Raw genomic sequence first — 27,726 nt, 5'->3', positions numbered from 1 at the left:
GCCTCTGCCCATCCAGAGATGAACAAGGCACAGACAAAACACCACTCTGGAAGAAGACAAGGCTGAGAATGAGGTTAGATTCACAACAACCAGACATATAATATCCACCATGCAAGATAGTTCTGCACCTTTATTCAACATAATAGTTAAGAAGCTTGGAAATAACCAGGAGGGAAAAACCCTGTGATCAAGGCATGTAATAGAATTCAAACATCCGTGGCTGCCTGATAAAAACATTGCCGCTTGTTTTACTGTGTAATGGAGAAAACCTTGTATCTTTTCTTCTTCTGTTTCAAACTGAAATAACTACTCTGTAATCTTTCATATGCCTTGATCACTTGGCATTATAAGCTGATGTAAATATGTGCCCACCTTACTAATTCAGCTGGTGTACTTGTCCTTTCCAGAGTAACTAAATTATTGCAGTGTAATGACTTGGAGTCCAGTTTTCAAAAGCCCTTATCAAGTGGTTTAAAAACTTCCATCATACTTTCCAGAATACCTCCAGCACTTCCAACAGGAGATGTTTGTGAGTGGCAAGGGAATGGCTGCTATATAAAGAAGCACTATTTTGATTTCTTTGGGGCAAATTAAAAGAAGATTACAACAACAATAGCAATAGTAATACTAACATCATGATCAATAATAATGACAGGGTAGCACTCTTTAGCTGAGCTCCAGTAACTACTGCAGTGATGCTGCTGCCCTCAGCTACCCATCCTCCCCTGTGACAGAGCCTTGCTTTCACAGAAGCTGAGTTAATGGAAGGGGATACATGTCCCCACATGCAGCCCATGGTGGCTCTGGCTAACACATGCAGAGCTGAGCTTTAGCACACATTTTCCAGTGTTGCTCCAGAAGTAACAGCCTCCAGCAGCAAGATGTGCTGGATAGTAGGACTGTCAGGGCAACACCCAGCACATGAAAATCAGAGCTATTGTTTTTAATGAGAGGAATGAGGATGTCTGTGCCATATTTGAATACATATGTCCCTACCATAGGATTGCCCCACTGATGATGTCTGACAGGCTTTTCCATTGGGCAAAGCCCAGTGTTTGGCAAGGGGAAATAAGTGTTTCCAGTGAAGCAGAATGAGTAACCTTTTATAATCAGTAAGAAGAACAACTGAAGCTTAAGAATTAAGTGATGCCCCCACTGTTTCAGGTCATAACCAGAGATTGGTGCAGAAATTGTTGCCCTGGGGCTGCTGTGTGTCTCCTGGTCCTGGGGTCAGCCATCACCCATGAGCTGAGGCTGAGCCCAGCCCATCGTTCTGCCTGCAAAATGTCCACAGCTCTTCCTGTCAGCTGCAAACAGCTGTTGCTAGGGAACTGCAAAAAGTCAAAAAGACAGCAAAGGATGAGGGGAGAGCCGCAGCAGAGGGATGTCAGGCCTCAGCTGGCAAAGTGAGAGATAGAGGGGGAAGGGAGGTGAGAGGGTCAAGAAAAAGGAAGGACTGAAGAGCCCAGGGTGGGAATTGGTCGTCATATTGCCACAGAGAAGCAATTACCTGTCCCTCAAGGACTGTGTTCTCTTGTAATCAGTAAATGGTTTCCCTTGATTTTGTTTGTTTGTTTTTGTTTGTTTGTTTTTAACCTCTCTAGGACAGAGGTAGAATATCTTTTTATTTAGTGTGCTTTCACATTATACTGTTTTGTACCTAATTATCACTTCACTCTTCATCCCTCTCCTCTTTCAATAAAAAAACTGCCACTCTTATTTTTGCTTTTCTTCACTTTCAAGGACTGTTGCTCTTCCCCACTGAAGCATTGAAATTGTAAATATACTTCATCTGATAAATGCAGCTGAGACTAAAACAACAGTTTTTTGTCTTTTGTCTTAAAATGTTCCTTCTTCCTGGTGTTAATGGGGTGTTGACAGATGTTTTCTCTCTGGGAAACATCAGGGTTATAAATTTATTCACCACACAGAGCTACCTATGCTCCAGTCAAGATCTGCCTTATTTATCCAAGGGCCTCTTTCAAAGCCAGCTGAACCCAGCAGCAGGTTGTCCCCATGCAAAACTAACTTTGGATTTGTGGGGTTAAATCTCTGGTGCTCTGGGCACCATTTGTTGGGTTGTCTTTTTTAATGAGCCAAGCAGCTAATAGTTGCTATACAGTTGTTTATTGCAAAGGCACATCAGTCTCAAAGGCAAAATTCACAAGCGTTAAAGTCCATGCTAAGTTTTGGTATAGAGTTCCAAATAGAAGCAGAAGCTGCTCCCGGAGGTCCCAGCAAGGCCAATGTTGTTGTGGAAGCTCCTGTCTTCTTCTTGTCTGTTGATAGCGACGAGAGAGCAGGAACAAAAGCAAAGCAAAAAGCAAATGGCAAAAGCACCAGCTCTCCCCAGTGCATGTTCTTATATAGAAACTTCTCAACAAGCTAAGACACAAACTTGAACCACTACTTCTTAACCTATTAGAATTCTAGTTTCTTAGCATGCCAGGTTACGTATAAACTAGGCATGTGGTCTATTTTTTTCTATCTGAAAAATGTAAGCAATATTCTTACTATAGCTTTATTATGTCTAAAACTATGTTGCTGGAGCCTCCACGGAAACTCCAGTATTTCAACCCTCACTAGAACTCGCACTTCTACTCTGGTATCTGAGACCTTTTACTCACTAAAAGCACTTAAAACTTATTCTACTTATTTACTTGCTTGCTTGCTTATTCTAAAACTTAAACTTATACCTCCACTTTATGTGTGAGTGGTTTAACATACTTCAATTCAACCAAAGGTTTTAATTCAATCTCTGTACTCTGATTTCTCTCTGAAGAATTCAGAGAGACCTTTGATTATAGACTCCAACAGGATTAGGCGATATCACTACAAATCCCTGCTGACTCATAGGTCATATGTAAGAAATCTGCATCTGGTGGCATTTGACTGCCACTGAAGTGACTGGACACCATTAGAGCTGGTGCAGGTCTCTGCATGGGACCAAACCACAGCTCAAGCTCTGGCATTAGGTCCTCTCAACAGAAGCCTTGACATCTCTGCCACTGCACTGTATTGAGTGGGTTGGAATGTGATAAGTGATGGTGTTTGAATTAGGGTAAAATCTAATTGTGGGCAGTATGAAAGCTGTCTGAGCAAATGCATCTAAATAAGGAACAAGATTATATAGTTTGTTGCCAAACTGAAACAAGGAAACAAAATATTCTTTGCAATTAAAAAAAAAAACAGCAACATCATGTAGATAAAAAGGTCAGTAACAAAAGATATATGGATAAAGTAATTAAAGAAAATAAAATAAGCTATGTACAGAGTTTCCAAACTCAACTATGGTTGCAATACCTTCTAAAGAAAGCCATGACATATAGTAAAAAGCTCTGTTTCATTGGTTACAAATAGTGCAATGTATAATTGACATATGGCAGGGATGGGTGGTGGGATTGGTAGTATTTCCTTTCCAAGCATTTGGTCCAAAATCAACCTTGGTTAGCAGTGATTGAATGTTATTAGTGTTTGATGGGTCTCTGGTGGAACCTGTGAAATGCGTTGGAGGTTTCAGCACACTTCCTAGTGGACAAATGCCCATACCACTAAAACCACACCTCTTTGTAGCTCATTACATTCACTATCATTGACAATCTCGGTGGAGAGGCTCACGGCTGCATGGAGTGTGGAGCAGTCTCCATGCTGATATTTCTTCTCTGCCAGTCCTGTGCTGAGCCACAGTATGGAAAATACAGGGCTCAATGGCCTGCTGTTCCTATCCATTTGTCAGAGCAAGGAAATATCTTTCAGCTTTTGGACCAAGCATGATAAAGAAAGATTACTGAGCTTGCAAAAACCCATTCTTCCAGGAGAGGAACCAGGGAGGATTTAAGTCCTACATTAGTGCTTGGTATCTTGTTCCAAATTTTTCAGGCTTTAGGACGAAGAATTCTTGTGATCCTTATCAATCTTCTCTGCAGGACCAAAGGACCTTGCCTGGGCCCTTCTATAGTGCTTGCTGTTCTTTGTGACAAGTGGTACGCTCATCAAGAGGCACGATTTACCTTAAGGATGCCCAGAATAAAATACTTTGATAGGAAACATGTCATTTTCTGCACTTGGAAAGCTCAGTCCATCCTCCCTACTCAGTGACAACTGAGAGAACTGATTTCTGCAAATAACGGCTTTGGCACATCAGGCTCGGTCTTTAGAGGCTATTCACAGAGCTCCATAGCTCATGTTGCTTACTGACATTTACATTTTACATACTGCTTTCACCAAGCTGCTTCTTGGCAGGCGAATAAATCCACCTGGTTTTTGATGGCTGTCAGTCAGGCTGCTTCCCCCAGCCATCTCCAGGCCTTGTTCATTTCTCTCAGTGACCAAGCACTTCTGCTTTGCTCCTGTATTCACTGGCACTTGGCCTTGCAGTATCTGCCAGGCAGTTCAGCACCTCAGTCTGTTGTTATCCTCAGCAGACTGTTCATTAACCTCTTTGCTGCCATAGGAGATATGCACTGCAGAAAGGCCTTGCAAAAACAGGGGGTGAGATATGTTGAGAAGGTTGAGAAGGACGAATTTCTGGGTAGCTACTGTATAAGAAGCTCAGGAATTCCCTTGCTGCTGTAAAAATCCTCACTAACTTACTCCCCCAGGGCTGGATGACAACCAAAATATACCACCCTTCTGACTTCCAGTGGTGCCTTACAGAAAGAGAAGCACATGCACGGAGAGGTAGATGCATGCCAGACCTGTGACTACAGACTGGCCTTCTCTGTGCATTCTCCAGCCTTTTCCTGCATCACAAAGCAGCAAAATCTGTCGTTGAATCACCCTTCTGAAGGAGTCTTCTCATTTTATTAACAATACAGGCCACATGGACAAATGGGTTTCCTAACCTAGAAAGCATTCATCTCATCCTAAAACGTGTCTCTAATAGATGGAAGCAACATCACGTGTAGCCACTTGTGTCTCCTCACTGATTATAGAGGGACTCTGACATCACACTTACATGTCTTAGGTTTTTAGGTGGCTGAACTCAGTTGAAACAAACCTTGTGCTTGACAGTCTCAAGATGACAATGGGGGGAGGGGTTAAATGGTGGAATTATAGGTCATTTGAAGTTACAGTTCTAACAGTTTCAATATTTCCAGAAGATAATGAATACATCCTAGTATTATCCAGCAGGCCAATTTTGTCAGATATGATTCATGATGAACTAAACCAGAATACCACCTTTTGGGTCCAGAAGTGGTTCTCTGCAAGCACAGAGATTGAGTAAGCTTTGAACTGGAAAGGAACAGAGTTGATGCTAATTGACTAGTTGTCTTTGTCCTGAGGAGGCAGAAAAGTGCTGCTGTGGTTACTGTCTATATGAGACAACAAACAGCATGGTCAGTGGGGTATAAAGTAGTAAATGGTGAAAGATTTATTTGTGCTATAACAAAATAACAGAATAACAAAAGGGTGATGGTTTGATCAGAGGTAGAGGTGAGAGCTCCTGCACCAAGAACAACAAAGCCTTAGCCAGAGAAATGGCAACTGGAGAGGAATTGGACAGGCCCTCCAGAATGCCAGTGCTGACAAGGCAATATTTTGTAATAGGGAGGATCAGCAAGGCAGAGCCTCAGCCAAACAACTGAGCATAATTCACTGAAAGTAACATTTTCTCAGTGTCCTTTCATGTGCAGAGACTGATATCAGTGGATATATGAAGAAATTGTAAGAAGGGCTTTGCAAATTTCAAACAGATAAGCCACTTCTTGACACCCAGGAAGAGGAATTCTATATTCTACATGGTACTCTTTGCCCCACATCAGTTTGCTTGGATTTTTTTTTTTTTTTAGTAAGAGAAGGATTTGCTTTTAAAAATTCCCCTTTCACTGTACACAGATATTTTCACCTTTCATTTCTTTTTTCTTCTGTGTTGAACTTTTCTTCCATTATCTGTACCCCCTCACCTATCCATTCTACATGGGCCCTTCTAGCAAGCAGGTTCACGTCATCTAAACTTCAGTTTCCCTCCTGGGATGAGGAGACAGAAAACCAAACATAAGCAGTATCAGAAGCACTAGTTTTAATTCCTTTGTTTCCTTGGAACAAATTGCACTTCAGTTTTGTGGACTTAAGGGTTTTGTGGTCTCTTTTTTACTGTTCTTCGTATTCCAGTATCAATTGAAGGTTTTGGGAAGGAAAACCCTGGAAGTGAAGTCTGTGGGAATTTCAAACATAAATGTATTTATTTCAATCACAGTCATGAAAGGCATTCTTGTTTGGTTGGACTTTAATGTAGAACCAGAACAGGAAAATGCAGTTAGGATGCAGTGGTGTCAAATGTTGTGGTAGTGATGTGGCTTGACACATTAGCTAGTGCTGCAGTGCAATAGGAATGGAACTCTAAAGCGAAACAGCTGGCACTGACAATCTGATATCCACATTTACATGTTTTGGGGATTTTAAGTTGATTTAGCTGTAGTCTGGCCCCATGGGTTGAATGCCCATTAGCAGATATACTTCTGGAACAAGAGTTTCCATTTAAATGGGAATATAAACTAAATGAAGACAGCGAGGATATTTACTTCAGAAATGCACCTTTGCACCAAAATAAAATGCTAATGCAGACCTACAATACATGGCCAGAAGTGTGCCTCCACTTTTATAAAACAGAAGGAGTGATGTTCATTTCCTTCAAGGAAAAGGGTATTATGAGCCACAGTCCATTTATCTGCTCAAGTGCAATGTACTGGCAATTGAGGATGAATGCTGCATGCTTAGAAACATTAACACTTGGAAAGCATATAGGAATGCCCTAAAAAGAAACATACCCTATGTTAACTATACTCTCTGTGCTTTAATGATCCACCCACGTCCAAATGTTGCCTCCCTCTTTTTTAATCCTTCTTTGGCCGCGTGCCATGTTCACTTGAAAAAAGTAGTTTTTTTCTTTGAATTACTTGTGGTTGAGAGCCCCTCACTAAATGCTGAGAACCCTCAACGCCTGCTGACTCTGGTGAAAACTGATGGCACTCAACACTGTAAAAGAGCACAGTCTCTTGCCTGCTAGCAAAGGATGTGGAGGGCAAATGGCTGTGTGGGTGTGAGCACGTCTACAGGGAAAAGAGGATGCAGCTGTGTGTGAGAAAAAAAGAATGACCAAGGAAAAGGATTGTGTGTATGTGATAGGGGGAGACTAATACAGTTAAAATTGAAGTGATAAATCATACCTGAGATCTCTCTTGAGACCTATAAATAGGAAACTGAAAAGCATTTCCTTCTATTTATTTTATAAGTGCTATAAACTTTATCAGCTTTTAGTATTGGAGACTCGTGCAATATTTATGGGTGGTTTACTTTAGAAGTTATTCAGAGGTTAGCATCAGGAGGCTAATGAAAAAGAAAATTGGGATGGGTAAAGGAAAGAGGGCTTTTCCTACAGCCCCGTAATAACAAATGCATTACATCTGAGTTGCTTTAGCCCTCTTCCCAATATCCTTTGCTCCTGTGTTTCTCTAGCAAATACCTACCCTGAGCTTCACAACTTCACAGCTCCAGAAGGGATCACAAAAAGCATCACTTGTTGGTAAAACTGAAGACAAAACTGATTCAGGAATTCCTTTGAGGTGAATCACAGAAGAAGGAGATTGCAGAATAGGACTTGCAAAGAGGAGAGGGTTTCATACATCTCAATAGATTAAAGCATGTGAAAGTCCTCCAAATGGAACAGAACCCATGATCAGCCTCACATAGTCTTCAGTTGCAGTACAGAGGAAGGCTACTGTGGGAATGTCCTCTTAGACTGGGTAAACTGTTGGCAGTATTTTTGAACTGATTTTGATCTAAACAAAATAAACAAGCTTCTAGTCTCTCAAAGAACTTCACACCAAGCCCAGTCCAAATGTCTGTTTCTTAATGTCTGGAAACGTTATTCAATTTCCCAAACTTATGAAGTTTCATAGATGGCATATTTATGCTGTGTTTTTTCAAATGGAGACAACAGCTGTTTTCAAAGTTTGAGATTTCAACAAAAGAAAATAAATCTCTTCAAATTTATAGCTGAATGAATGAGCTTTCCAGAACTTGCTGCTCTGTAGAATCCTCTTCCAAGGAAAAGTTGCAGATTGTTCACATAAGGCAATAGGAACATACAGAGATTGCTGGGCTCAGTTATATGATGGAATTCCGCCAAAAAATCTGTGAACACGAGCCAAAATTAAAAACCTTCAGAGAGCACATCTTACAGCTAAGACAGGAGGCTCTGTCCCAGCTGAGGAAAGCACTGACACCAAAGATGGCATCTGCAAAGCACAAGGGCTCTGTGTTGCACAATTGTTTCTGTACACACCCATGGGGTGAAAACTGGACTCAGAAGAGAACATGACATAGGGCAACTCACATATCTCAAAGATGAGGAGACTAATGTATCGATAGCTCAGTCTCCTCACCTTCATCAAGGAGGGGACCAAGAGGTGACTAACTTATTTGTAAACACCTCAAGAGAACTGTCCATTGCTTATGGGGTCTTTAGTATGGCAGAGAAAAACGAATCAACAAATCCTAACATTAAGCTAGGCACTGACAAATTCAGACAAGAAATGAGACCTATTTGGGTTTTTTTTTAAATAAACCTAAGAATGGAGTACAAAAGTAGGCTGACTTTGGCACATTTTTTAAATCCTCAAATCAAGATCAGATGCCTTACTGGATGATAGTTTATTTTAAGAACACACAAGTTATTGGACTCATTACTGAAACAGCTGGATAAATGTCTCTAGCATGTGTCAGATGACACATAGATGATAGTATGTTATTCCCTTCTGTCCCTTAAACTGTAAGTTTGTGAGTGAAGAAATTAGTTAATTCTGTACATGTAAAACACAGTCTTTATTGGTTGACTGTAAAGACGTATTAAAAAAGAAAACAAGACAAACAAAAAAACAAACAAAACAAAAAGCCCCAACCAAACACAAAACCAAATGACCATTGTATGAAGTGATGTAGGAGAATATGGTATTTTACCTATGGCCTGATTATATAGTATGGGTAACATTTTGGTCAACAGTTATGCCTTGAACTTCAAAAGGATGAGGTTTAAAATGCCTCTGCCAGCAACTGTCCATTATTGGCCCAGTTCTGAGAAATTTCCAACTATTCTTCAAGCAAATTCAGCTGTGCACTGCCTACTTGTCTCCTAGTGTCAGATGGACTAACAGCAAGTTTTGTGGAAGTCCTTCAGAGAGATCAGGAACAAACATTCAAGGATGGTCTTTGAGTAACCTTTTTTAATTGTACTATCTCACAAGTTTCTGCTGTTGTTGACCCTAGAGAAAATTTCAATTACATTATTTTTAAACAACCATTTTACAGATTAATTTATATTTGCTTAGATAGGATTTATCACAGGAGCTGAGAGAAAAAAATTCTATATAGTAAATAAACAATATCTGTCTCCTAGGATTTTACGTCTAGACCAGACAGTACGTTATGAAATAATAAAAGAGAGAAAGAGGAGGAAAAGAAGGTGTTGTCAAAGGGGATAGAGGCAGTGTTATACCTAGAAAAGGCTGAAATAAAAAATAATGATGACCTATGGTTCAGCTGTTATAAGACAAAGGTTCAGAGAGGGAAAAATGCCTGAGTTACTGGGAAAAAAAAAAAGATTAAATTATTCTCCCTTTTACTGGCCTAAGGAAGATGTGAAGGAATATGTTACTCTTCAAGCCAGATTCAGGATACTGATAAGGAACAGTCCTTTCCAGCAAACAGTTTTAGCCACAACATAAAAAATTATCTGCTGGAAGATTGAATCAATAAAAGGCAGTTTTCATAAGTGTAGTATATTCATGTTATTTACTGAAACAAGATGAAGCAACTCTCTGGCATATTATGCCTTTTAATTCACAGGAAAGTTCTCACCTTTGAAGCAGGGAGTGATATTGTTTCACTTAAGAGTTGTGTTTTACTCTTCATCAATGACTTGGGTGAAGGAGCAGATGCCACCTCAGCAAGTGTACTGGTGACACAAAGCTGGGAGGAGTGGCTGATTCCCCAGAGGGCTGTGCAGCCCTTCAGAAGGACCTTGGCATAGTGAAGAGATAGGCAGAGAGGAACCTCCTGTAATTCAGCAAAGGCAAACACAGGATGTGGAAGAATGACCCTCTGCACCAGCACAGGCTGGTGCTGACGTGCTGGAAAGCAGCTCAGTGGAGAAGGACCTGGGGGTTCTGGTGGACAATGAGCTGTCCGTGAGCCAGCAGTGCCTTGGGGGACAAGAAGGCCAGTGGTGTCTTAGCGTGCATTAGGAAGAGCATTGCCAGCAGGTCAAGGGACATGATCCTGCCCTTCTGCTCAGCCCTAGCGAGGCCACATCTGCAGTGCTGTGTGCAGTTCTGGGCTCCTCAGTACAGGAGGGATATGGAGCTCCTGGAGCCGGTGCAGCAGAGAATGACAAAGATGATTAAGGGACTGGAGCATCCCTCTTAGGGAAGGCTGAGGGAGCTGGGCCTGTTCAGCCTCCAGAAGAGACAACTGAGAGGGGATCTCAGCAATGTCTGTCAGTATCTGAAGGGAGGGTGTCAGGGGATGGATCCAGGCTCTGCTCAGTGGTGTCAAGCAGTGGGACAAGAGACAATAGGCAGAAACTGATGCACAGAAGTTCCACCTGAACGTGAGGAAGAACCTCTTTATTGTAGAGGTGACCAAGCACTGGAATAGGTTGCCTAGAGAAGCTATGGAGTCTCCCTCACTGGAGATATTCCAAACCCATCTGGACACCATCCTGTTCCGTGTGCTCTGGGATGACCCTGCTTGAGCAGCGAGGTTGAAGCAGATGACCCGCTGTGGTTCCTTGCAACCCACCCAGTCTGTGATCCTGTGGCATGAAGGAATAAAGATTTTTTTATTTCAGTTTCCATGTGATGTAGTAAGACCTGTGCACCTCCAGACTTAGAAGCTGTTATTCCTGTTTGTTTTCATACTCAGAAATTAACCATCAGGAGAAAACATACGGGAGTTGTACTTTGTCCAGATGCCAACATTATACAAGGGAGGTCCAGCTGGCAGTCTGAAGACCAGAACCTTCAGACTAGCCTCCCTTCAAGCCCACTGTGTCTCCTCTGAAGAGGTAGGAAACAGCTGCCTGGGAAGCACACTTGGACCTAAGAATCAAACATCTTCACCCATGATTGTGAAAAATTTGATGGTTAGAGCTGTGTATGCAGGAGAGGATGATATTGGCATCAAGCCTTCTTCTTTGCTCATAGACTCCTACCAGCAACCTAGGAGTTCCTCTGAGAGACCATGGAAGATTTTTGTGATCTCACCCTACCAGCTGTGGAGGTAGGTGGCCATATCTGCTAAGAGGTTTTACGGTGTTGAAGAAAACCTTAAAGAAAAAGCCAAGATCCTCCTTCCCTCACAAAAAAAAAACAACAAACCAAACCAAACCAAACCAAACCAAACCAAACCAAACCAAACCAAACCAAACCAAACAAAAAAAAAACCCCACCAAAACCGATTAAAACCAACCAACCAAACAAAAAAGAGCATGAAAGACACCAAAGACAACTGAGCAAAAACTAATTATTTTACCTTTTCACTGACAGGCAGTATGGGTAGATTTTGTCTTAAAACCCCTTGTGAGCCTGACCAAGACACACAACAAAGGAATGTGTAGCTGTTTGTCAATGCAGCCGTGTACATTCAGAGTAAAATAACTATCGCTTTGCAGTAAAGCAAGTAGCTCCATAAACTCTACTACTACTGAAGCACAGGTTCCTAGCCATCTTAATCCTGCATCTCATGGAAACTAAGAAGGTTTTTTCACATCTTGGATACCTTTAAGGGCTCTCTGTAGTGTAGAGTTTCTGTTGGCTAGTAAGGGTTGATCTCCCATTGTTGTCCTTTCCTTGTTGAGACACTAAAATGATCTTTGAGTGAACAAAGTGAACAAAGCATGTCTTTGAGACCTATCATCCAATATAAGAGTCAATGGGACCAAGAGCTATCGGAAAGATAAAGCAAGGCAAAGACAGGAGTGAGTACAACTAAGTCATTGGAGAGCAGGGTATGTTTGGATGCTTTACAACAGGCTGCAAGGTGTAAACTGCAGACTGACTGTGACAAAAGCTCCTCAGGTGTCCCTAGAAGAGTGCAGGTGCAGTTAACAGGCAACAAAGCCAGAGGAGTGCAGTCTGCTGCTCTCTTGAGGTAATCTTTGCCAGTTCAATGGGCAGGTAAATCCATCCAGGAAAGGTTTGTCCATAAAAAAGAAGATGAAAATTACTTTGAAGATCTAGAATGGGACCTGCTGTGAAGGGAGAAGTGTTAGTGGAGGTGACAATGGCCTTCTCACCAGGTGACAAGACCATAAATGTCAATGGGAATTTCATTAGAGGGAAAGAAGAAGTACAGACTAATAAAAGGCACAATGCTGACAGCAGCTACTCCTCAGCAAACATTTCCGGCCCACTCCTCTGTCATACAAACAAAATTTATTGCCACTATTCAATGCATTAACCCTTACTGTATTAGCTAGGGCCCAGGGAATAGCCACTTCCATACAAGTTATGTCCAGCCACAGGACGATGAGATTTGGCTGCAGAGAGAAGGCTAGTCATATCTTGCCAATTCTACCTGAGATCCCTCCTTGTCTGCTTACCCAGTGTGATCCAATTCCTCTTCCCCACACCTGCTGTTATATTCTGCAAGCCTAGAACCCACTCTGTACACAGAAAGTGTGCTCCTTGTCCTCAGAGCCAGTCTCTCATTGCATGTGCTGATAAGATGCTGGGTTCCCCAACCCCCAGCTCTATTTTTCACCTCAACCTGATACTAGATCAGGGTGGGTCTTGAGCAATTTCTCGGGCACTGCACTGCAAATGAAGATGCCAAGTGAGGAAATTTGCTCGTAGTCCACAGCAGACCTCATAACCTAAAGGCAACCATGCTGTAAGCACGCAGAGATCCACAGATTTGAGAACTCTTGATATTTGGAACAAGAAAATCTTTCCCCACCAGCTTTTCTTTAGATTAATTGCAACCACTCCTATTTTTTTCTTGATGCCCTCCTAGAAGATCTTCAGATGTGTGGTACCTTCTTTAGAAAATCTGTTCCAGTTTGTGTCCATTGCTCCTTTTTTTCCAGCTTCCCCCTCCTCTCTGGGGATTCTCATCTCCCCCTCTCCTGCTGCTCTGGGGAAATGCTAAAGCTAGCTCCTAATTAAAGTGGTTGCAATTCCCCACTGGAACAGTGGTACTAGGGCCTGAAACTATCCTGTGTCTGTGTCCCCTAGAGACAACCCGGCTGTGCTCAGACACCTTGCTGCTTACTCCTCCTGTAACAGACTTTCCCATACTGGCTCCAGCAGGTTTCTTCTGTGTTTTCTCATCTGTGCTAATCTCTTTCCAGTACTGCATGCAGGGGATGGGAAAGTCACTCCACAGATAAAATGGAGATCTCCCCGGCCTGAAAATGATGAAAGGAAAAAAGCCATGGGGGAAAATATGAAGGAAGCAAAAATACAGCTCTGCCTTGTGCTGTGTCCACAACGACAGCATTTCCATTTGATTTTCTGTTGTCCTTTGTGGAGGTCCAACACACAGAACAGTGCCTGCCACCCAAACAACACCAAACATTTAACCCTCTTACTGCCCAGATTAACGACTTGCAGGAGCTGTGTAAGCTTGTACAAAATGTATGGCTTGCCCCACAAAACAACAAAAGTAATAAGCTGGCCTGTGTTTCTCCCCATGCATGTTCTGCCCACCACATCCACAGTCATGGCCCTCACTAGTGCAGCATGAGAGTATCTTTTGTGCAGCACTGAAACACTGCCACTGACCTGCAGCATCACTTGTCATTCACAGCCATCAAACAAAGCTCATGTTCTGTGACTGCCCACACCACTTCTGCAGCCACTGCCCACCATGACAGTATTATTACTCTGGCTTTGAAATGCTCACATCAAGTGCCTCTTGGAATAGGGAAACTTCATCTGGAGAAGATTTTGTAGCTGCATCATATACCAGCATCATCTTTATTAAAACCAGCCCAGGCAATGCACCAGAGGTATTGCAGTGTTTAACCATAGTGGACACTTCTTCACCTGGCATGTGATACCTAACAGTCACTATCAGAAACTGAAGGTTCTCTTCTGTTAAGTAGGAGCAGGCAACACAGGCTTCAGGACCCAGAGTTGAACCTCATTTCTCTGAATCAAGCAAAACTCATCTATAGAATCAGACAATCAATTTGTTTGGAAAACACCTCTGAGATCCTCATGTCCAGCCTATGACTGTACACCACCATGTCAACTGGACCACTGCATGCGACATCCAGCCTTTCCTTAAAACCTCCAGGGATGGTGACTCCACCACCTCCCTGGGCAGTCTATTCCAATGTCTAATCACCCCTTCTGTGAAGAAATTCCTCCTAATGTCCAGCCTGAACATCCCCTAACTATGTCCTCTCATCCTGTCACTAGTAGCTTGGTAGAAGAGGGAAACCCTCACCTGGTCTCAACCTCTTTTCAGGTAGTTGCAGAGAGTGATAATGTCGCTCCTGAGCCTCCTTCTCGCCTTTGTCTACATAGAAGTGTCTATCCATAAACTTCAGAATATATACCCAGTATCTATCTTTTAAACCTTCTATGTAAACCATCATCAGACTCAATTAAATAACCACAGACTTGGTCAAAATCACTTTCACGCACAAATACATGTGTACAATATATATTCCTCCCATCGGTCACACACACAACATACAAATGCACACATGCATCCAAGTGGAAAAAACTGCAGAGGCAAATAACTGTTTTCTGAAGGTACCCAGGCTATGTCTGACAACCCTTCAAATGACCTATGTGTAGATACAGAAAATCCAGTGGTAGGAATATTTTGTGTAGTAATGTTTTCCAAAGAATATGAGAGACTGGAGAACCTGATCTTCATTTATAAATATAAGGCAGAACATCTTGCATAGACAGTTCAAAGCGCTTTGTTGGTGTAAATAAAGTTCAATTTTGCCACCTTATGGAGAAGCAGAACAGACAGGCTCTCTCTGCCTGGGGATGGCAAGCAGAGGGCAGAACTGGAGCTGGGAGAGCTCCACCCTCAGGGTGATGCCAGGGGAATAGGAGGAAGATGGGCAGCAGTCACTGCTCCCAGGGAGACAGTGCACACCCAGGCACAGCCACTGACTCACACACCTTGGCCTGTGTGCCTGGCAGCAGCCTCATCTCAGTGGCTCTGACACATAAAAGAAGGCAGAGGAGCAGTGACTGTTCTGCTGCCCTGGGCAACTGCCTGCGTTAGCTGTGCTTAAAGCTGGCCTTGATAAAGCTTAGGCTGAGGGGACTTGGCTGCTTTGGACATTGTTAACCTGTATTTTTCTTTCAGCTATGACAGACAGTGGAGCAAGGAAACAAATAAAAGCATTATCACTGAAGTTGCCCAAAGGTTTCAATTCAATATGCAAGAAATTTATATGCGAAGGTAGACACCTACTTGGAGATTCAATTTAGCAACATCAGAAATTTACTGTTAGGTGTTTGAATATAAAACCTCAATGAAAAGAAAAAAAAATGGAAAAATAATATAATCAAAAGTTTCAATAGAAAGTTTGAGTTTTCCTTACTGACTATGGCAAAGCAAACAATTTTATGCCAAAATTGTCTAAGTAAAAATAAAATAATAATTTTGAGTTTGAAGAGCCATTATATTTGAATTTGAAGTGGTTTATGGGAGTAACAGCATGAAATGTCTTATGCTCCTATTTCATGTTACTTCCTGGGGTCTTCAAGAGGACTTCCTCTTCCATGAGACACAGTGGTGTCAATCTGAGAGATTCCCTTGCTGTCATATCTGTGTGCCATAGTCACTGTGAGTAATGGTGGCTGACAAGGGTGCTTGGCTCTTCAGGGAAATGAGACAGCCTCCTGCTTCCTCACAAAAAGAAAAGCAAATGGAAAAGACATGTGCAGATACACACTGATAGCAAGAGGCACGGAAAGATCCTGGAGAGGATCTTGAGGTCAATACTTACAGTTCCACTGAGGAGTGATTTTGCAGACAAATACTGGCTCTGCTAAACTGGGACCATCAACAAGTCTATGAAAATAGCACAGTGTTAACCAAAAGCCTGAATAATAGCTTATGAACAAAGTAATTAAAGATTAAACAACATGACTATCAACAAACTTTACAAGCCACGGGTACTTAAGGAGCAATTCATTGTTATTTCACCAATAAAGAATCATCTGAACTGACAGGGTTAGGTAGAACTAGTTCTTTCATGTAGTGTTTAAATACATTTATATCTTCTTAGAATCAGTTGTTTGGGTAAAAAGTAGAAATGCATTCAGAAAGGATTCTGATAGTTTCACTGCTGGTAACAATGCAACTTTATAGTTTATCTGTAGCTTTTAAATTTCCGTATCTCCTAATGGTAGGACTTCGGAAGGTGGCTGTAGAAAAGATTGCACAGTGCTTGCTTACCGCTTTTAACTGGACATGATAAAAACATAAAAATGGACAAGGCAATCTTACCATTGCTGAGGTGTCAGTTTTTAGGTTATGTCCTACCACACAGCAGGACACCAGCACTCAACCACACTGAAGGGAAAATGTCATCCAGCATCAGCTCAGCCAAATATATCCAACTGCTGGTAAGACATGCAGGGATGTTCCCGATAATGTCTGTCTCAACTGTCATCAAGCAGTAACTATAATTTCTCCCTAAATCAAAACATCGTCTGCTGAACAGGGAGTTAATAAAAAAAAAAACCTAACAACAAAACCCCCCAAAAAACCAAAAAACCCCACAAACCAATTCTGAGGGGAAGAATGACAGGGAAATTTTTAGGCACATAAATTATTTACATAAAAAAGATGTTGTTGTTGTTCAAAAGTAGCCCAAGCTGCCAATACATAGTTTGGAGTTACTTTCTGGGCAACAATTGAACCAGCCTGTCTAGGAAGGGATTCTAAACTCATACTTTCCTTAAAGTCATGAGTAAGAAAGACATAGCCAGAGATTGCAGCAGATTTGTTACCTTTTTCTGGCTGAAGCTGTGCAAATAAGAAAATAAATATCCACTTAGATACTGAATAAGTAGTCAAGCTAGAACAAGATTTCTTCTCAAAAATAGTTCTCTTCCAATGCAGAGAATCCCTCCTCACAACAACCTACTGTCAGAAAAGAAGATAGATTACATCAAACATGCTAAAATATTTCCAAATAAGCAATTCCTACTGTTAGGCTCCTCAAAAAAAACCACACAGATATTTTGCTGGAGGCTGCCCATTATTGGAGCCACTTCAATTTGCAAATGGCCAAAGCAGAGAAGTCTAAAGCAAACAGACTGACATTCCCAACCTGATGCCTCTGTCTCAAATTTCTCTTAAGTCTTATGCAGAAAACTACATGCAGTAAGAGGATTAAATTTTCAATCCCTGTATCAAAGCATATGGGACTGAATAATCCCACAACTCCTTTTCCCACATTCCCATGCTGAACGTCATGACCAGACTGAGAGGACAGAGAGGAGCTATCATGATTGAAGGACTGGTTCTACCCTACTTTCCTTGTGAAAGCACAACTCTGAGCAGTAAATTCACCACTGGTTTACTTTTTTTCAAGCAATATTGACCAGATCAGTCAGTGCTGCAGCACCTTTTGAATGTAAATCCCTAGGAAGCTGCAGTCCATTTCTATTTCACAGCTCATCAAAGGGACTCAGAAACCATGGTGTTGTACTTGCAGACTGTAGTGGGCAACAACACCCCAGATTTTCTCGACGCTTGCTGAGATCTGATTTGGCCTTAGACAGCCCATCTTAATCTATTGCCATGGAAACAATCACATTCCTGGGCACAAGGCCACCTTTTCCTGGGACAGTCTGGGCTTTTTCCAGCTCAAGTAGAAGCAATTATTCTAACAAAAAAAAGCAGGTATTAGTGGTGAAACACTGAAACAGGTTGCCCAGAGGTGTGGCAGATGCCTTGTTTCTGCAAACATTTAAGGCTTGATTTGACAGGACTCTGAGCAACTTGATTTGGTTGAAGAGGTCCCTGCCTATTGCAAGAGGGTTGGACTAGATGACCTTTAAAGGTCCCTTTCTAACCTAAACTATTCTATGACTCTATGAATATTCTAAGTAACAACATACGGACTATAAACAGATTTCTCTCTCCTGTATTTCAAGGAAACTTTCTGAGATTTGTTGGCTGTTGCTAAGCCAAAACAAAAACAAAAACAAACAAACAAAAACCCCAAAAACAAACAAAAACAAACAAACAAAAAAAAAACAAACAAAAAAAAAGTGGGCTTGCTGAGACATTGATGGCTTGTGGGATATTGATCTTACTATTTCTCATCAGTTGTGAGACGAGGGGTATTGAAGATGAAAACTTCTAATAGGAGCTACAGGGAAACATACAACAGGATAAATAATTCACTGTACAGTAAAATGCTCCAAAGCCATTCTGTCAGCAAGGCTGAGTTTGTCAACATAACAGCTGCCTTACTCACACAGAGATGTGCCATATGTTTTTTACAACCAATTATCTTCTCCACAGCTAGAACACTTTCCCCTGCTAAGCCAAATCCTGCAACTTCTGGTCCCTATCAAAGTCCCTAAATGTGCAGCCCTGTGACAATTTTGTTCCCAGAGCAATAAATCTTTGCCCAAATGACTTGAAAAGCCCATACAGCTCCTATGAAAACTCCAAATCAAACACGCCTGAAAGGAGGGAAGGGGAGAAAGAGCTACCACGTCCTCAGAAAGAACCACTAACTCGAAAAGGAAAGCAAGGAAGCACGTTGCCTTCCTGCAGCTTCCAAACAGAGCATGTCATGAGTACCATGACAAGGAGCAGCCACCCACACGGAGGAGTGGGCTCAAGGTCACGCCCTGCATTCCCTGATATTCCCATGCCATCAGGACATTCTAGTCTCACTGAGCTAGTGGTCAGCTGGAGACAAAAACACTGTCAAGAAATAGCCAGAAAGCTCCTTCTTCTTCTCAGTTTTGGAATCAAACCTAATTTTAAAGACTGCAAATCTGCTGAAAATTGAACTATTGCTTTCAAGACAGCCACTGTGAGGGCTGCAGACATGGCACAGAAGTAACCATGCAACTCTTAATTTTGGAATGGGATTGTGAGTTCATTTGTTATCTTCACTGAAAGAAAGAGAAACATAGACACACATATGTTCACCAAAGGTGAGACACAGAGTGAGAAGTCCTTTTCCCTGTATTCTCCACACCTAGTCCTTGAGAGTCAGCAACAAGTACCCTTGGGATGCAGCAATGATGAAGGGGAATGTTTTCAAGTGACACTGTAACCAAAGTGTGCTGAAGGGGGCATTGGTGGTTCACACAAGGTGAATGCAGGGCACCCAGCAGACCACACCAGGGCTGATGTGCCACCCAGCACACCACAGAGCAGAGCTGTGCCCTAGATATCCAACATAGTAACATGTTGCAATTTATTGCATATCTTGCGTGGCTTAAAAAAGGCTAAAACTTTTGGCACTGAAGTCACCAGGAATGAAAGCAGCTCTGGGGACACAGCAGTGAAATCCTGTTGTCACAGGGTCACCACAGAGGGATGTCAGGTATAAATCTCATGAGTGTGTCCGCCTCCTTTGTAGGTGCTCAAGGGAAAGCAGTTTACTGCAAAGGGTAGGCAGAGCTGGAGCTAAAAAAAGATAGATACAATTGCTAATACCAACTTACCTGTAAGGCCAACGGTTTCTTTTTGATTTGTACTGTCTCCACTGATCTGTGGCCCACTCTGACCTCTCTCTCTCTGACCCTTCACCTCAGGCAGTCAGTGGAAATTAGTCACTCCAAGTAAGGACACAGACCCTGTGTCTGTGGTCCGTGCTGGTTTCCTTAGGATCAGGGCACTGTAATCGCCTGCAGCACACGCTGCAGCTCATGGTGCTCCTCCCACTGTACATCCACCTTCCATGGCTCCTCAGCAGAAGGGCAATTTGCTGAAGGGTGCTCCTGTCAGAAGAGTTCTTGTCATTCGGTAGGTAGGTGGGTAGGTAGGTAGGTAAGTTGTCCAAAATTGGCTGCCTGCTCTTGTGTCATTTTTCCTAATGGGCAACTCAGCTTTGCAAGTTTGCCTCTCCAGTTCTGCCAGAAGGGTGAGTCACTGTTCATGAGTCGTATGCAGAGATCCAGAAATTTTGTTCTGTCTTGTGACTGAGCCTGGGCTGGCCCAAACACAGCTGGGACCATATGACTGGTTTCTTGCTAAACCAGAAGTTAATCTCATCAGAATGCTCAGTCAACAAATGCTGGCTGCATTTCCTCAGGATCTGTCCTGGTCCCATGGGAAGGACAACAGGGACACAGGATTGAAATGGATGGCTTGCTCCCACTGCAGCATCTCCAGATTTGTAATTCAATGGAAGATGGAGCAGGCTGCTGAGCTGCCTATGAAAGGGTCAGGGGGTTCAGAAGCAGCAGGAAAGGAATGGAGGCAGGGTACAAGCAGCAGAAGAGCCAAAATTATTCCTCTTCATTCCAGGGTGAATGCTCTGCTCCTGGGGCAGAAGAAAGAGCACATCTCTGATTGAATTACCAGCAGGACTAGAAGAATAAGGAAATGCTGTATGGCTAACACCCATACCATTTAGCAGACATGTGGCTCACACTGGTGGTAACACCAGTTTACAGTCAGAAAACCTTTGCCCCAGGGGTACTGAAAACAACTTTTCTCTGACTTGTGTTCATACCTCTCTTCTACAATCCTCAAAGCACCCAAAGCTTTCCATGTTACAGCTAAAGACAAAGCAAGTGTGTTATATCAAAGCATGAGAGACTGTTGATTTCTGTATCTCCAGCAAGGAGCTGGAGAGACTTGCAGAGGACAGAAATATATACTGAAGTGTGCAAGGAGACCATGGTGACTTCCTCTTTGCCTCTAATCCCTCGAGAGGATGAGGTATTGCTGCTGTAGGCAGCGCTGCCTAATTGCTTGCAAGAATTACATTATGATGAGAGTAATCCAGTCAGACAAAAGAGGGACTGAAAAACTTGTGGATTAAACACCCTGATTTAACCACCAAAATGTACAAAAATTTTAATAAGCAAGATCTCCTTCTGCAATTTTGATTTGTCTTTGTCTCTTAAATTCAGATGGCACTAGTCCCAGGAAGTCATGGCAATCTAATGCAGTCTGTCACATGAGCTCTTACAGTCCTGTTCCATAATGACAAAACCATGGCTGCAGGTAGTCAGCTCCAAGCCTGTGCTAAACTACATGATGAGAACTTTTAAAATCCTGCCCTTTTGTTCAGCTGTGTGTCCCTGGAAGATGCAGGGCAGTTGGTGGATGTGGCTCCATGCCTGATGTTGGGATTGACTTCAAGCATGATGATAAAGATGGATCTTTCTGTCCTTCAGAGCTATATCCTCCCCCAGTCCATTTCTCCATTTCTTTCTCACTCCTAGATCGTGTTGTACTGGTTTGAAAGCAAAACCAGTGAGAGACTCCAAGTCAGAAATACAATCCAATAGGAAAAAAAAGAGAAAAAAAAATACATGCAATAGTAAAAAAGAAAACCACTGATAGAGTCAGAATACAACCTGATACCCTGTCACTCAGGGTGTTGGTAGCAGTCCCTATAAATGGTGGCTGCAGTCCTGGATGACGGATGTGGTTCTGTTGAAGCAGTGGTCCTGTAGAAGGGTGCCGTTTTCCTCCAAAGGTCCAGTGATGATGTGGAAAGGTCCGGTTTTTCCTCTGGAATCCAGTGGAAAAAGGCTGCTTTGGGTTCCAAATCTCAGTTTTTATCTAGGTAGGAAAGGCTTGGCTCCTCCCCCTGGCTGGAGCATCTCCCAATGGGATGATGTAATTTTATCAGTCATGCAGTGGGACTCAATGGCCCATTAACAGAAGATATCCTCCAGGAGGAAGGATGGGTTGTGGAAAAGATAATGATGACTGCCTGGTTTTAATAGATGGTGATAGAATACATACTTTTGGACATATCTTTACATTATAACCTAGGACGCATGTACAAACACAAAATTGTTTCAGGAAAGAAGGAAAAGGAATTGTAGGATTTGTCTTTCTCCAGTTGTTTGTTCTTAAAATTTCCCCAAACAAAAGCAGTCTTCCCCAAACACATGCCTGTTTTACTCACTTCCTCTAGCAAAACTTTTTCTGCTTTTATCTTCAGAGCTTAGCAAGGCTAAGGCTTCATTTCTTTACCACTCCTTAGTATGAGCCTCCTTCATACAGCAGATTGTAAACTGTTGCTTAGACTTCTACTGAGATAACAGTTCCTGAGTAACCCAATTCCATGGAGCTAGACCTCTCCTAGCCCCTATCACACTTCTACTTAAAGGCTAAAGAGGCAAGATGTTATTTCTCTTCTAGTATGCACTGATTTACCTATTTCTAGTGTATTGCATGGCAGGCTCTATCCAAATATTTAGTGGGTAAGTTTCATCTGTTTCATTGGAAAACCATTTAGGAAAGACAGATACCTTCATCAAAGATCAAGGGCAAAACCAGGGCCTCCTTCTTTCTTTTCTATTCATCAGGATTTAACTCTCATCTTTTCAGAGCTTTCTGACTCAGGCAGCTTCAGCAAAGTGCAAATTACAGCTGTTCTGATCTCACGGATTTAAAACTCAACTATTTCCATTTTCATGGCTACATGCTTCCTGTACTTTGAACTTGCTTTGAACTTTGGATTTGAACAAACTTAGGAGCTTCCAGTCATAATCAGTGAGATTTCATGTAGGCGAAAAAAGGGAAAAAAAAGAAATAAAAAATATGTTCTCTATGGATCAGACATAAAATCAGCCTTGGGTTCAGTCAGAAAGGTCAGATTCACTTCCTAATGAGCCCTACCTGAGTTTTAGGCTTGTACCAACAGCTGAAACAAGTCAAATTTCACTCCATTTCAAGTTTCATTTCAGAGGTTTTATGCACTTCTAGACCTCACCATTTTCAACATATATAATTTGGTTATTACTTCTGATTGGGAGAGTAGATATAAATTATATCCAAAGAGAAGAAGGTGGCCAGACTAATAAATCTCTCCTCTGTTACTGAACTTTGACAAGGCCAATTTTTTCCAGAGTGTGCTGAAGTTGTTTCAGTTGGATGTAAAGTCACAGATGTCCACATGGTAAATCTGTTTCAGCCACCCTGAATGGAGGGCCCATGGCTTCATGGAGGTTGCTGTAGGTGTCCATAAGAGCTGGGGCCACCTGCTCTCCTCACCTTGTCCTCGTTGTCTTCTGCTCCATGCAGAAAATGTGCTGCTTTTTGGGCAGCAGCACATCCACCCCCTGAGAGCCTGTGGAGCTACAGAGCTCTGCCTTAATGGGTGATATGAGAATATGACTTCATTTTCCTGTGACCACCTGAACAAGAGACAGCACTAGACTTGCACTCACACTGTGAGAGGCCCATGGTTGTCTGATGCCAGCAGCATTCCAAGCATCCACCCTTCCTGGGTTCTGTCCTTCTGCTTGGCCTACAGAAAGCAACAAAAGCTCCAAAGTTGCTTTCCTTACACCACCTTGACAGGATCAGTGAGCGTATTTCTTCACATCTTTTCTTTCTGGAGATTATTGCATGGAATCATGTGAGCTGCATCTGTTTAGTCTAAACCTGAATGACACTTATGAAGTAGAGAGAGGTTGAAATTGGTAATGCTCCTCTGATATGCTTCAAGCTGAGGGATGGAGAAGGCCAAGGCTTAGCCCAGTGCAGCTTCATGACCAGTGCCCCATCCCTGGAAGTGTTCATAGCCAGGTTGGATGGGGTTTTGAGTACCCTGGCCTAGTGGAAGGTGTCCCTGTCCATGGCAGTGGCGTCAGAACAAGATGATCTTTAAGGATCCTTCCCACACAAGCCATTCTATGATTCAGTCTTTCTATCCAGATCCCATGTGCAAACCAAGCTGGGTTCCCCTGCGTCCCTTCAGGCTGCTGCAGGTACCCAGAAAGATGTGGTGTGATCTCTGACCATGGACATACTGACTGACTAGAGACCTCCAAAGATTAATTACCACATCCTTTATTTTCCCATTCAGTGATCTTTCAAGTTGTTTCACCAATATATTTTTGGGCAGAAAAATAGAAGTATAATGCAAATTACTCATTATAAACATATATATAAATATAAATATATAAAAATATATATTTATATATACACATATATATAAATATATATTAAAATAGATTATTTCTCCCATATAACGACTTCTACTCCTTATGAGAGAAGAGAATATGAACTCTATTTTAGCTGGTGGTGTTGCATCCCCTTTCCACTTACACAAATCAGGTAAAAATATTCAGCAATGTCTCATGTCTACTTTTTTTATTTCTAATACTTTTTAGCTACTTCAAAACAACTCAGATATACTGTGGGTCTAAAGTTCAGCTCCAAATCAGATACTATTAGGATCAACTATTACCTAAGTAGTCTGCTACAAAAAAGGTGAAGGAATTGGAAAGAAGAAAATTCCAATTAAAAATAGGAAGTGTGGAGTACAAAGAGAGATTCTGAAATGGTGGCAAGTGAGTATAAGAAAGACAAGCAGAGACTGTCAAATAAGCAGCAGGAATGCAAGGAGATGGAGATTTTAATAAAAAAAACCATGAAAACTAAAGCTAGTCAGAAGCAATTGTATTTTTCTCTGGAAACATTTTTATAACAATATGAATTGCTAGGGTTTGGGTTTGGCTTTTTTCCCTAGAGGCTCACTATATAAAAAAAGAGCTTTCATCAAGCACAAAAGTGTTTTCAGTACAAACAGGAAAAATACCTTTTGAGACTTTTCCTTTTTTTTTTCTTTTAAGAAAAATACAAAGGAAAATATTAATTATATAATTGGAATTACATTTTCCATTGAATCTTCCATAGTTTCAGACACCTCCTTGAGTAATACGCAAGGTGATGGCAGCCAGGGACAGCTTGGCTGTTGTCAAACCATTATCTTTCCAGCAGTGGTATTTCACATTTGATTGTAAGAATTTTACACATGCCTCATATTGCTTGGGAGAAAAACCACAGCACAAGCAAATTATTAGGGGAAAACATATCTCACAAGGTAATTGCAGAGATCTCCAAAGTTACAAATGAGAGGTTACCATCCTCCCCTCTGCTCTTTTCCTCCACTCCAAATAATTCCCAGCTTTTACTTCTGTTTTCAGCAATCATTCATGAAATCTTTCTCTCCACTAAACCCCCAAATGAGCTCTTCTATACACAGCAGACAGGTAAAAAAATCCATCAGCTTGCCCATCTGCAACTCTTGATGTCATGAGCACCAGACAGTTTTACAATACAAAATGCTGACTTTTAAATTTTTCCTAATGTAATGCTATAGATACAGGTAATGATATAAATATTGAATCAGTTCCTCTGGACTATTTGCAAAAGAGCTATTCTGTGAAACAGAAAATCTTGGGAAATTCCAGGTCCTAGAACACTGGCTTATCAAAAGCCCCAACTTAAAATGGTTATTGGTCAAGCAAATGTGTTATCTGGAATAGGAGGGAATACATGAAATTAGGATCTAGCTTCAGCCAGAGTTTCCTGCCTTCACTCCCTATTGTCTGTTCTACTTCTAACATTAGCTTGATTTAAGATTATGCTATTTAAACACAGGAGCCTAAGGGAACGCCCAGAGAAAATATTCTTCTCACAGTTGTGATAGGTTGACTTGGGAAGAAGAGACTCAGAGAGAGATTTTGTCTAAGAGAATTTCCTCTGTGGGGGTTGGGATACCTGCAACAGCCAATTAGAGAAAGTTAGTTCGCTCCGTGCACACACATTTTGAGGAAGGTAATCCGGAACTGAGGCTCTTTTTCTTTCCGGCGGCTGAGCAGGTAACACCAACCCGAGCTTCCCCCTCCCCCATGCGGGGGGGGAGGCTCGGGAGGCCGCTTGGGCCCCGTTTGCCAACGAGGGGACCCGATGGCCGGGGGGAGAAAAAGTTGTGTGATGAGACCTTCACGGCTTCCTCCTCCACGGGCCTGCGGCTCTGGCGTGGGGGGAGGCCGACTCTTGCTGCTGCCGGACGGGCCGGGCCTGCCCGGGTGGCCATGAGCAGTGTGGGGCTGCAGCCCAGCCCCAGAAAGGCTGATTGATACCTCAGCTGCCTCCCAGCTCGGCCTGAGCCTGGCCCAACTCTTGTAGTTGTGCTAAACTTTAACTCTTTAGTGCTCAGATAAGATTTGCAAAGCCTCCAGCCTTTCCTTTGAATATGAAAGAGAATAAGAAGATTTCTGAAGTCAGTGATGTAAGAGCTAAGTTTTTAAGATGGAAGGAGAATGAGAAGATGCTGAAATGGCTGAAAATCTTTTTGTGAAATTGTAGGAATGAACTGATGTACTGAATATTCCTATAAACCATAGAAAGAGACATGGGGGGATGGAAATGTTCCATTTAATAGATGATTTGACTAAAAAGCACCTGTGTTGAGAATTTCTACCCTGAGAAAAAGAAGGGGATTTTGGTTTTCTGAGATGAAGCCTGAGCAGAGAGAAAGGAGACAGAGAGAATCTTTGTGGTTGAACATTTCATTCTTAAAAGTAATACCCCATGGAGCAGACACGGCCCACATCTACAACTTTGGGACGGTTGTAGAGTTGGGAGGAGCGTCACGGTTGCAGGTTCCCGGGCGGATGCAAATCGTGAAAGATAAAACCACAAGAGAACTGGTTTTTTCCTTCTTGTGGGAAAAATCCCTACAACTTCAACAAGAAGAAGCTTCTCTCTCCAGAAGTGAACTGAGAAAGACTAAATTGGGCACTGACCGAAGTATTTGTTATATGTTTGTTTTGTTGTTATGAAGATTGGGAGAGGGAGGGAAGGAGTGACCTAAAAAAATCTTATTCTGAATTTTTTTTTCTCTCTCTTTTTGTTTGTGTAGTTAATAAATTTTCTTTTATACTCTCTCAAGTTTTAAGCCTGCCTTGCTCTTTTGCTCCTGGTTCTGTCTCACAACAAGAAAAATAAGTTTATTCAAATTGGCAACTCAAACTCAAGACAACAGTTTTGCAGAATCATTCACTAAAGATGTGCTTCCCATCTTTGTCCACACGATCCTTTATGGAAAGCGTTGCCCGGATTATTCCTGTTTCAGTTTTTTTTGTTTCCTGGGGGTTTGTCCTTTTCATGTGGAGTAAGTCAGCTGGAGAAGCTGGCGCCAGGCAGTCAGAAGGGTGTGTGGGGGGGACTTCAAGAAATGTCTCTGGGGAGAAGGAGGGAGAGCAGTGGCTTTGCCCCAACACTGTTCCCACACACCTCAGCCTTACTGTCTCCAGCTGAAGTGCCATCACTGTGCCACATCCCCCGGTCAGCACCGTCAGAACTGTCCTATCATGCGATCACACTCTCCCTTACCAAGTCATTTGGTACTCTGTGTCTCTGCATCTCATTTCCAGCAGGCCTGTGTAGGGAGCGATTGTTGCTGTTTGGCAGATAAGCGTGAAAAAGAAAAAAGACAAAACATTGTAGTAGTCCTGATCTCAGCCAAAATTCAAATGCTTGGAGGACTTTCCTTGCCAAATCAGTGAACAAATAAATAAACAAACTCCTTTTTTCCTACTATTTTGGCTCCAAGAAAACATGCCATTCAATTCAAAAGGAATGCTCCCTTTCCATTTTCAGTAACTTTAACAGAAACAAACAATGAGAATGAAAGACTGAAGGCCGACATTGCTTTATTCAGCAGCGCAATGTTAAAAAACATAAAGCACAGAGAGGCAACTTTTTCCATCTGATGGGACTGTG

At 42.2% G+C, this 27,726-nt stretch overlaps 2 long non-coding RNA genes across 9 annotated transcripts in view; both read right to left on the bottom strand.

The window, feature by feature from the left end:
- Positions 1-27,726, bottom strand: part of LOC148224682 (uncharacterized) — a 128,644-nt gene that overhangs the window by 25,892 nt on the left and 75,026 nt on the right. Inside the window, exon 5 of one of the 8 annotated variants that reach the window (XR_015801192.1) lies at positions 19,683-20,503. The exons of the other annotated variants lie outside the window; for them this stretch is intronic. This is a non-coding gene — a long non-coding RNA (uncharacterized LOC148224682). The remainder of the gene's footprint in view (positions 1-19,682; positions 20,504-27,726) is intronic. 8 annotated transcript variants of the gene reach the window in all.
- LOC148224684 (uncharacterized) lies at positions 113-12,326 on the bottom strand. The gene is made up of 2 exons (XR_015801189.1): positions 7,470-12,326; positions 113-4,475 (listed from the first exon to the last, which is right to left on the bottom strand). It is a non-coding gene; the product is annotated as an uncharacterized LOC148224684 (long non-coding RNA).

The sequence above is a fragment of the Sturnus vulgaris genome, chromosome 2, assembly GCF_052056855.1.
Source record: "Sturnus vulgaris isolate bStuVul1 chromosome 2, bStuVul1.hap1, whole genome shotgun sequence".
In the NCBI taxonomy this organism is placed as follows: Eukaryota; Metazoa; Chordata; class Aves; order Passeriformes; family Sturnidae; genus Sturnus; species Sturnus vulgaris.
This window is presented reverse-complemented; position numbering and strand designations above follow the sequence as displayed.